Raw genomic sequence first — 12,212 nt, forward strand, 5'->3', positions numbered from 1 at the left:
GAAACCCCCAAGTGTCCTTGGAGTCTATGAAAACTTGAAAGTGGAAGCAAAAGGCCCCTTTACTATGTAAGTCCAGTGAAATGAATTCCTGTTGCATTCAAGAAGATGAGGGATATCAAATCATGCCAGTACTATTCCAGGGAGTAAAAAGACTAAAGCACAATACAAAGAATTAGTGTTCATTTTAAGGGAGGCCTCCCCTAGCCCATTACCCTCATAGGCCAACTTGGAGGTGAAGGTAGAATTCACACACTTTATCTCGATTTATTCTACCTAAGTCATATAGCATCAGTACCAATTTCCCAAGGTATAAGAAGGTTTAACATTGACCAATATTGCTGCAGGGCATCTCTCATATGCAAACAATTTTTAAAAACTGGTGTCTGTGTCTAAAGAGTCAGCTTAAAGTAATATTTTTACTTAGAAAATTGGCCTTAGTAAGAATAAAGGACTAAATTTCACCTTGACCTATCCTGTAAGATTTATTCATTCCTTGTATAACTGTTTACTCAAATGGAAGCTCCCTGTCAGTAGATCCATCTCTGATATTCACTTCAGGTTTCTCAAGCTCCACCACTTGCCTTGCCCACGTAGTATTCAGGGCATGATCAGTAGTGAGTGAGTGGATGAATAAATAATGTTCTTAAAAAAACAGAGTAAAGATATAGTTTTCTAGACATTTGCTCTGAACATATTTTCCAAGTAATTATAAACTCATAGGTTCTAATTTAACCAAGACTTATGGTAAATAAAAATTTTATATCATTAAAATTTATTTTATCATAAATAACCTATAGGAGCAATTGAAAGCACAATGCACTTTTTTTTTCAAAACTGACTTCCTTTTTCTTTTTTTCTATTACTTAAAATGCATAATCTATTATATTTTATTTTTTAAATATATATTTATTGATTTCAGAGAGAAAAATGGAGAGGGAGAGACAGATAGAAACATCAATGATGAGAGAGTCATTGATTGGCTGCCTCCAGCACACCCCCTACCAGGATCAAGCCCACAACCCAGGCCTGTGCCCTGACCAGGAATCGAACTGTGATCTCCTGGTTCATGGGTTGATGCTCACCCACTGAGCTACACCTGCCAGGCTTCATTTTATTTTTTATTTATTGATTAATTTTAGAGAGAGAGGAATGGGGGAGAGAAAGAAACATCAACTTGTTGTTCCATTTATGTATTCATTGGTTGATCTTTTTAATTTATTTATTTTTATTGTTGAAAGTATTACAGATGTCCCCTTTTCCCCCATTGGGCCCTTTTACATGCCCTGCCCCCCGGCCTCTACCGCAATATTGTCTGTGTCCATGGGTTATGCATTTATGCATATAAATTATTTGGTTAATCTCTTCCCATCCACCCACCCTCTCTCTGAGATCCCTCAGTCTGTTCCATGCTTCTGTGTCTCTGGACCTATTTTGTTCATCAGTTTATTTTGTTCACTAGATTCCACATATGAGTGAAGGTCATGTGATACTTGTCTTTCTCTGACTGGCTTACTTCGCTTAGCATAATACTCTCCAGGTTCCCCCCATGCTGTCTCAAAGAGTAAGAGATCCTTCTTCTTTACAGCCGCATAGTGTTCCCTGGTGTAAATGTCCCACAGCTTTTTTATCCACTCATCTATTGATGGGCACTTGTATCGGGATGATGCTCTAACCAACTGAGCCACCTGGTCAGGGGAATGTATGATCTATTTTAAAGCTCCATGTATATTCCAAATTCTTCTATTTATATTTCCATGGTAGACATCTATTTTTAATTCCCAGCAAGAATGAAAGGTATTGGCAAACAGTCACTAGGCACTCTTCTATCTAGACATGGGATGTTCTCAGTGTACTTTCCTAATTAGTATAGCGACTCTCTAAACAAATACATTGAGTAACATCACAATTTAATAACACTCTATGTGCTCAGTGCCATTTGCTGCTTCAGATGTTTTTCTGTCTAGGTCTTCATGATTTTCTATTTAAAATTTAGTTAAGTTGAAAATTCTGTGAATCACAGAATCATTCTATGACCTTATCTTGTTATAACAGAAACCACTAGAGACTGAGTTCCTTGTTGTTTCAATTATGGACAAACAGCTTTTGCCCGGTTCTAATGGTTGGTGCTATTTTTAAATGATGTTAGTCTTATTTAGTATGCAAAGCAACAAAAACACATAGAAACAGTAATGTCAAACACCGGTCATTTTTACACAACCCCTACCCTGAAAGCACACACAGGTACCTGTCCTGGCAAAGCAAGACTGTGAACGAGTCGAGTTAGAGCTTATTGCTGGGTCCCTCAGGTCTGGGGGAAAACACTTGGTCTAATTTGTTTACTGCAGTGGTGACTATTTCATATATATTAAGACACACTAAACTATATCAAACACATGACGTATAATTTCTCACTTGAGGAAAAAAATGGATTTCTTTATCCTGTGGATTTGTAGCTGCTGTTTTCCTTCAGCATGTCATCTAAGGGTTTAGCTGTAGTGTTATATGTTATTTTGATGAAGACTAGGAATTTCATTAGACAAGGTCCCAGGTGAGCTATCAAGTATGTTATTAGATGTGCTCTAAGAAAGCAAGAAGTCAGATTCAGAACGATTGTAAGCATTCAAATAATTCTTGTAACAAGAAAGGCTAATTACGAGTAATCTTTTTTTGTTGTTTTAAGAATGCCTGACAGGAGGTGATGGCAAAGAGAGTTAGTTTATCAACAAAGGCTGAGTTCTAGGCCCCAAGGCAGCTATATGTTTCTTAAATACACTAACACTCTTATGAGAATCTCCATCTTTGGTCTTCTACAAAGTAAGAGCTGCTTGGGTGGCTCTCTTTTATGAGTTCTGTCACTGAAAGCCAGATTTCAATGTTCCCCAAGCACAGAAGTATGGCCCATCATTCTATAATATATGCAGTGCAACACACACATTACAGTGACTCAGAGTCAATCGGAAGGAACAGGAACTCTACTTAGAGCGCTTATTTTAGCAAAAGGCCAATCCTCACCTTTCATTTATGTGTCTTTGTTAAGGGCTCTTTTGGCTCAATGGTTTTTTTCACTCTCAAAAATTTCCTTTGGGGGCTGGCCTTCCGTTTCAACTGAGTTATTTTGATGATATGTTTCCTTTAAGATGATTATTTGTTTAAAGTTCAAACTAATAAAAGTAACTTATCCCCTTAAAAATATTCTGGGGAACAGAACAACATTTTAGGATGTTAATTGCTCATGTTACCAGTCATCCATGAAACATATGCCAAAAATGCTCTAAAAGGTTTCAGAATGTCTCCTGCAGCTATAAATCTTTTACAGGTACAATTATGTGGGAACAGAAATAAGAACAAGTGTATCCAACATCTGGAGTCAGATGGTCTACTGAAGTAAAATTACAAAGTTAAATTTAAATGAACTTAGTTAAAAAGGGGAGGGGGATCCAATTTAACATGGACATTCATCATGTCCTCATTGAAGTTTCTCCCAGCACCGGATAAAGCCTCTAATGGATGTGAAAAGATATCCAAACACACACACTCAGGCAGAATATGTTCTCTTTTTCTCCCTGCAATTTTAATGACATGGAATACCCAATTGTTTTGAAAATACAGTATCAATAAAGAAACCAAGCTTGGAAACATATCTGTTTCAAGAGTCTCTTCTGTTTCATCGTATATTATTTCATCACTATGAATGGTGATTACTAAGTTTGGTTTTTAATTCAATGATACATTATTGAAGACTCTAACAATATGCAGCAAAAAATAAAAAAGGTCCAAACAGGAAACTGTTAATTTCAAATCACTTGCCCTTTGTTTTTCATGTTCTAAAAAAAGAAACTCAGAATATTGACTCCCTTTAATATTGTGGTACTGCGTTCTACCTGCTCATTTTAAAAAAAAATGAATTGATTGATTTTAGAGAGAGAGAAAGGGAGAGGGAGAGAGAGATAGAAACATCAATGAGAAAGAAAGGTTGATTGCTGCCTCCTGCACGCCCCCACCAGGGATCAAGCTCTCAACCTGGGCATGTGCCCTGACCAGGAACTGAACCAGGGACCTCTTGGTACATGGGATGAGGCCCAACCACTGAGCAACACCGGCCGGGCCTATCTGCTCATTGATCAATTTCTGTCTTCCTAGCTCTTTAACATTCTTAAACAGTCTTCTTAGTTCTGTGCTATGTCTGTGTGCTGAGGAAGACATGTTAGGAAATAAAATACATGTCATAAAATTATATATTCATGATTACATAAAAATAATAGAGTTTTATTTTATTAAATTGATGGATTCACTGATTCTAGAAAAGATAGTCAATGTTCTTTGGCAAGTTTTCACCCCTTGTTAGTTCTACATGCCCACTGCCATTGCTAAAAGTTTGATTAATGAAAATCTTATACCATCGGCTGACACTCAGATTCCCATGATGTTATCTTTCCCTTCCTCTCCATAAATATTTGGTTTTGTCATACACGTCATTAGCACCTTTCCTTCAGATCCTCTTTATCTAAATGAGAGACTCCTGACACCTCTGCTTCCCAGCCACAAAGCTGATCTAAAGGGCACACACTTGCAGGTCAAGAGGAGAGCAAACGCAAGCAGGCTTGAGCAGAAAAAGAAATAAACAATTAAGGAGGCCAGAGAAACACAAAACAGCAAAACTAACCAAGCACCTGAAGCTGAAACCAAGGCCCAGAGGATAAACAAAGCACTATCAATGCATATTTATTAAGCAGCTATTTTTTATAAGTTATAGTGGGCTGAGCTCTTTCAAATACCTTAGAGCAGTTAACACCGCAACCCTGTGATAAGAAAACAGAGGATAATAGCACTTATATAACTTCCTCAACACTGTACAGCTGGTAAGTGGCAAAGCCAGAATTTAAACACCAGCCCTTTGATGCCACATCCCATGCTCTTCTCTCTATCACACTGCCTCAGAAAGTGCAGGTGGTGGGAAGCATTAAGGGAGATTGGGAATATAACAGGAAGATTGAGTCTTTTATTGGAGTGAGGATTAACCAGAAATAATCAGTGGTACAAGTGAGAATAAATAATGAATAATTTTAACTGTTAAGAAAAGTTCATTCATCTAAATCATGTGTTCTTCACTGACTCATAGTATTTGCTTCCCATAAAAAGTACAAAAATATTACACTTTAAAACCCTTGAAATATCTCTACATTGTAGGGAAAAAAGAGAAATTAGCAATTTTGTAATTCATAACAACCCCAATGGTATGATGCTCTGTGTCTCTAATTGTGATCCCATTCTACTCAAATTTTACATAAATATGTTTTATTTTTTCAGAGAACTGAATAGCTGTTCCTAAGGTCACCAACAGAAAGCAGCTTTACTTTCCACAGGTAGTGGGCCTGAGGAGTTAGATTTAATTACAACTTGCATTTTAGTTCCACAGAGTGACTGACCATCTGCAGTGCCTCCAAAAACCGTGATATTACCATCCCTCCCAGAACAATGCTGGTTTTAGGAATGTTTTCAATGGAAGGATGAAAAGTTAAGAGTCATTTACGATTCAGCTGTAATTCTCAAGTCAGTTCTGTGAAGACAAAAGGTCAGGACAAAGGAGAGGGGCATTAGAACGTGCGTAGCACATACCTTCGCTCAGTTCAGAATGCACGGCATCCAAGAGAAGCAAAACTGCGAGGGAACCAGTATGTCAGAGAACGCACAGAGTACGAGAATACAGTACTTCTAAAAAATATAAATTTGTAGGACACAGGTTCATCTACCCACTGTATCAAGAAATGGGACAGACTGGGGGAGAAAAACAAGGAAAGGAGGAAGAGTTTATAAGTAGGTTGGTGGGAAAGAGCTAGAGCAAAGATCACAGAAGAAGGCCATTAAAGTGCACCCGTGAGTTCCACAGTTGAGCCTGTATCTCTGAATCTGATGTAAAATAGTAAATGCTCAGATAGTAAAATGCTCTGCTGATACATGCATTTAAGGGGAGGGAGTCTTCCCATTAAAGATGGACCATTGGGTTCTGAAATGATGAGTTCAGAGGGAGCCAGACCACTCAGTATGAGACCACCTTGCTGAAGACCACTGTTTGGATCAAGTCAAGAGAGTATCTGTGTGTTCTGAGTCATACTCTTCTGAAGGACAACTGTCTCTTCAGCAATAGCTGAGTGGGAACCTCAGAACTCTTCATGTTCTTGGAAAGATCTCCCTCACAACCCTTGAATCTTGCCCTAAACACTCTCCTTGACCTCAGCACTCACAGTCTCACCACCACCATCTGCAGGACTATCAGAATAAGCCTCTGCATGTCACTGTCATCTCTTCTCTCTTCTTCTCCAATCTCCATAAGATTCTGTTCACTGCTTGTTCCGATCCCGGTCTCACACCCCCTGAAACCATTTCTCTGAACCCCCTGGGGCTTTAGATCAGTCACAGTAAGTTCACTCATTCTCAGCTTCCTTTGGAAACTTCCCTTTCACTTTTTGCATTACTTAAAACCTGGCTCTCCACAATAACACAGATTCTACAGAAGCCCTTCCAAGAAGTAGCTTTCCTCATAGATCCCTATCGCCAAGGAGCCGGGAGGTACGGCAGGAGTCCTTCTTGTTTCTTATCACTGCATCCAGTCCCTTCTGCCTTCTTCCTCTACAAAATCCCGGCTTCTACTTCCATGTCGTCAAGCTATACCACCCTCTACCCCTGCTGATCCTTCTGCCACCATTCTCCACCAGTTCATTGCCCCTCCATTAATTGGAGATTTTGGTGCATAGCTCATGACCACTCTCTCTAACACTACTATTTAATTTTTAGTCATTTCCATACCCAATGGGAGGATCCTCCCAATAGTCAGACCTCTCAGTTCCTGGACTTCCTCTCTTGCAAAGATTTCATCAGCCGTCGTTTCTGAGCCACTCACTTCCATAGTTGCTCTCTTGTTACCAATAACTGCAGTCCTTGCAAAATCCAATTCCATATTCTTTTCTTTGATAATGACTTCTTATCTTTCCTGTCCACTCCTTCCAATCCCAAATCCTACAATTCTACAACCCCACCAGGACCTAAAACATCTCCCTGAGATATCTCCCCCATGTTATCTTCTCTTCCCTCCTTTCCACCTTAAGTTCCACAGATAATCATTACAATAATATGCTAGCTCCTGTTTTGCTTTGGTGCACTTTCCTTGTGAAACCATAACCCTCATTAAAGTTAACCACTCAATACTTATACTCATGTAGCCTGATACAATGGATATTCATAGGTAATCAAAAGAGACCCTCCACTATCTTAGGTGGGCTTTCACTATCCTATCTGCCCACCTATCCATCTCTCTTCTGTTACTATAGACACGTTCTCTGTGCTCATAGCCAAGGTCAGTAGAAGACTCCCCTCTCCCCTCTTACCAGAATTATTGCGGCATGCTCTTAAGTAGTCTCTCCACCTATGCCTTCCCTTCCCACCCTGTGTCACCTCCCAACATGGCAGCAAGAATAATCCCTATAAAAATATAAGTCACATCAATCATGCCACCTTTTTAGTCAAAACCCTCCAAAGGCTTCCCATTTCACTGAGTAAGAGCCAAGCTTCACATGGTATCTACATGATCTGGCTCTGCATTGCCTCTCTGACCTCATGTCCTACTATCTCTCCTACTCTTCTCACAGCCTAGAAAACTCTCCCCCCAAGTACGTATGCATGGCTTGCTGCCTCGTTTCCTTCAAGTCCTTTTTCAAAAGTTTTTGACATGTAAAAGCTTTACTAGGCCATTATCTAAAATTCAACACTCCCACCCTGTGACATTTCATATCTCTTTCTCTATTTTTTCTCTTTAGCATTCATCCATATATAAAATACACATGGGTGTATAAAGTATACAGACACTATATATTTTAGATTTGTGTCTTGCTCATTACTCATGTCTTCCACTAGAAGGTAATCCACGAAGGCAACAATTTTTATCTGTTGGGTTTACTTCAGTATCCCCAGTACACAAAATAATGCCTAACAATGCCTAGTAGACGATCAATAATATTTGTTCAGTGAATGAGTCAGCAAATAAATGGGTATGTGAATGACCAGGGAAGGAGAAAACAGAAAGTTATATTTTTCAGATGGAAACATAATATTTAGAGATGTCTATTTTTTCTAAGAGAGCTCCTGTTTATGAAATCAAGATTTCAGAGGGATCTTAATATGCAATCACTGTCCTGGTGGTGCCATGACAATACACCAATATAGCTCACTGAGCAACACAAAAATATCAAGAAGTAAAGCAAATCCTTGAATAACTCTAAAATAAATATATTTAATCTTAGCAATAATTGTCACTCCTTGAAGAAAGAGATATTTGGTTGATCTTGCCTTTTCAAGTAACCTGTAAAAGTTTCATTTTTGATGGTATTTACTTCCTACTTTTTCAGACATTCATTCCTCCCCACTCCCCAAACACGTACACCATATTAGCAGCTAGATTCTAAAAGCTGACGTACATGGCCGAGGGACAGGCTGTCAGAGCATGTCTTCTTGCCTTATATTAGGAGGAAATCACAGTATGCTCAGACAACTTATGTGCCTCATCTCTCCTTGCCCTCTAGAATCCCAAATAAACAAAATTTATATTTTTCCAGGATATTTGTGCCTTTACAATGTATTTTTATAACATATCTTTATATAGTTAATTAGAATTTTTTTGCAGATGGTTGATAAGACACCAGAGAACACATTATTAAAAACTATTTCTCCCCTTCCCCCTCAATTCAGTAAAATCCTTCAGTGATATAAATATTGCCTTTTATCAGAAGCTTTCAATCTATCCCATTTTCCATAAGTCACTGTGCTCTAATGACATTTTGTTAGATGCAAAACTTGAAAATAACAGATGAAAATTCGCTTTTGACTTTATTACACCAAAAATGTCTGAGTGATAGATGGGACCATTGCTGATATGGTGGTTTTCTGGTTCCTATTATTAGTCATGGGTTATTTTGATCAGCTTCAAAGTGATAGTGGGTGACTGGAATACAAAATACTTGCAGTTTTCTGGAGCTTCAGTGAAATGCTATCGAAGGCAGCTGAGAGTTTAGAGGCCCTACTTGAGTTTCTATCAATTTCTGTCATTTCATCATCCCACCACTGGGAAGAGTCATAAGGAGCCCTCTTTGCTGATTATGTCTCACCTCAATTTTGACTTTGAGAGAAGTAGAGGCCAATGATTAAAAAGAGAAATTACCTTTTGAGTTGGGAACACTGGAAATAATAGAGGTATCCAGATTAGTCAGAGCCCAAGAAAATTGGCTCATTAGTTGTTAGTAGTATGGTTTGCTATGATGATTAAAATCTACAATTTTCAGGTTGATTGGGTCAGTTATAAAAACATGGAAATCTGGCTGGAGTATTCTAGGATAATATTTTCTATATTTAACTTTATTCCTAAATATTAATTTTCTTTGGTTATTCTCCCAGGTAAGTCTTAGAATATTGTGACGCAGGGAAAATTTCAGCTAGGTTCTAACTTGACAAAACGAACCATACTCAGCCTGAAGAGACCATTACCTATTTTTGTTGTCTTGGGGAATAAATTGAAAGAAACGAGGTTGGATTTTATTAGACAGAAAAGATACAAATGATGCTTCCATGTAGTTGGGGATCTTGCGACCAGGAAAGGGGATGGTAGTGCATATAGGTAAGCATCTCTACAGTGGTGAACTTTGGATGGTGTTCAGATTTTATCCCTAAAAAACTCAAATGATGATACTTTTGGCTGCTATTTCAAATATCAGCCAATTTCTCTGACCCACGTCCATCATGCTAATGATCCTCTCTAGCACTCTGAATAAAAATTTGGACCACTGTGTTCAATGTCATCCATTATTCATAGTCCTTGATTGCTTCTAACACTAGAACGTGAACCAGGAGCTCTGGAAGATTTTCTGTAATATTTTGTGTAATTGTTGGAATTTCCTGTTTAGTATCTAGGTAATGTTTTCCAACAATTACGTCTTTCTTCTTAAAGGGCACATGACCCACAGTTCTTTGCAAAGATATGGAACTATGGTGTGTTCGAGCAAATTGTGTTTTTTGACCCAAGACATCCCGCCCTCCTTCAAATTCATATTGATCGCCTACAATATTTGTAATGAAACAAAGTCCAAGAGTAAACTCAGGGCTACGGGGGTGTATTTGTCTTAGAGATCAAACACTTAAAGCAGGATTTATGGAAGCAGAGGTCTGTGAGTCAATAGCTAGAAAAAATTGGATTGTAAGCAAGTAACAGACTGTCTGAGGTGTGAAGGAGAGGAGAAAGGAGACTGACTGGAGGGGGCGGGGAGGAAGATAACACTTAGAGGGAGGGAGGCCTGAGAAATGATGATTAGCCTCAAGGATCAACCCCAGAGACGCTTTCTTTCCTGTCTTGCCGACAGAGGCTGTATTATAAACATCTCTTCCCTTCTCTCGTGCTTTCTTTTTGGAATAATTCAAGGACACTGAAATTTGGGAGCACAAACACCAAGAGAGGTTCAGGTACAAATCAGAGACAGTTATAACTACAGACTTTTGATGATATCATAATTTAAAGAAGAAAACCAAGTATCTGAGCACTGCAAGCTTTCTTTTTTTCCAATGCAAAGACACCTATGAAGATCTATGAAGGTACTCTTTAGACATAACCTTCAAATCAGCCAAGTGCTATTAATAAGAAATCAGCTTTCTAGCACTGCTGGATTTTGTGTAGTAACTTTAAGTTCCTTGAAGTGTTTCCTGTTTATTACTTTATTTTTGGAGAATTCTACAGAGGAATACAGTGAATAATTAACCTCATTTTACAGACTGAAAACTAAGGCCTAACTGTTAACTATTTAAGATCTCAGAGGTAAATAAAAAAAAAATAAAAGCAAAAAACAACAACAAAAGAAAGAAAAAATATTTCTTTATCTAAACAGCTATGGTTTAAGATTAGGCTTTAGGTCCGTTGACTCCTAAATCATTGCTCTTTCTATTATGTCACTTGCATCAATGTATTTTTTCTTAAACAAGCCTATCTGGTCAAGAGTGTTCTTATATTGCAGAAGAGGCAAAACATTCGGTGTTGTCCAATTCTCTAGAGATTAGGAGCTCCAAGCCTAGTTTCAAGAAAACCTTTTCATAGCTCTAATGACAGAAATCAATTTAGCATGATCTATTGAGTTACTTTGGAAAGGTTTCACTCTTGATAACAGAAGTATAATTTAGTATACAGAGCTCAGATGAAACTGTGACTTCTTGTGGTCCAGGAGTAAGTTATTAGATCGATCACTCCCACAGAGGTTTGTGGTTTCATTAAGGCCAATTGTACGCATGTTCCTCTTACTTTTTTTCCTCCTCAAATTGCTCAGCCTTGAGGTTTTTAAAAAGTCCTTTTCAGTTTAACCCTGGCCCTTCTGATATCTGAGATTTAATGACTCTCTAATTCGGATGTTATCTTGAATTCCATGCACATATGAAAAACCACGACTTACATATGGGAGCTATCGTTTAGTGGTAGTTCCTAGAAAGCACATCTCAATCGTGAAATAAAACTCAAGTGCAAAGTAATTTAATTTTCAAGAGGAATGTGCTATTGAGATAAAAGAAAACATAATGGTTCGTTCATTTATTTTATATGTATTAAAGTGTGAAGTTGTACTGTTGGTTCCAGGCATCAGTTTAAGTAATGCATCTTCCAGGCTATTCCGCAATCATTCTTCCATTGTCCCATAAATAGATTATGTGACTACAAGCTGTTAAACTGAAAGTTACCACAATAATATAACGGAATAAAACAGCTGGGAGGTTTGAGAGGAGTATACTTAGACTAAATATGAATGCTGACTTGCCAAAATGCATCCTTTGAAAATTCACAGATATAAAGCCATGTCTGGTATACAAAAATGGACAAATACGTTCAGTAAAAGTCATATTTGTTCAATGTACCAGGAATCTGCTACTTTAAGGCCACATGAAAATGGGGACCAAAACATAGGTAAAAAATGTACTAAAATGGTAGGCCTTAGAGAACTGAACATGCTAAGAAGATCTGGTTCAACCTGAAGTTGGGAATGCAATAGACATTATTGCTGAATTTAGTCTATTAAGTTCAATAATTCAGAGTCCAAAAAAAATCTACCTAAAGCCTAGATGCTCTTGTTTGACTCCAGTTAATCACAGCATGGTTCATTGTCTACTTCAGATTGGAAATGTGTCCAGCGACTCTGTTC

At 38.1% G+C, this 12,212-nt stretch overlaps 1 protein-coding gene across 3 annotated transcripts in view; it reads right to left on the reverse strand.

Annotated features, from left to right (window-relative positions):
• Positions 1–12,212, reverse strand: part of SEMA6D (semaphorin 6D) — a 478,544-nt gene that overhangs the window by 321,731 nt on the left and 144,601 nt on the right. The window lies entirely within an intron of this gene.

Source organism: Miniopterus natalensis, chromosome 1 (assembly GCF_054644295.1).
Source record: "Miniopterus natalensis isolate mMinNat1 chromosome 1, mMinNat1.hap1, whole genome shotgun sequence".
In the NCBI taxonomy this organism is placed as follows: Eukaryota; Metazoa; Chordata; class Mammalia; order Chiroptera; family Miniopteridae; genus Miniopterus; species Miniopterus natalensis.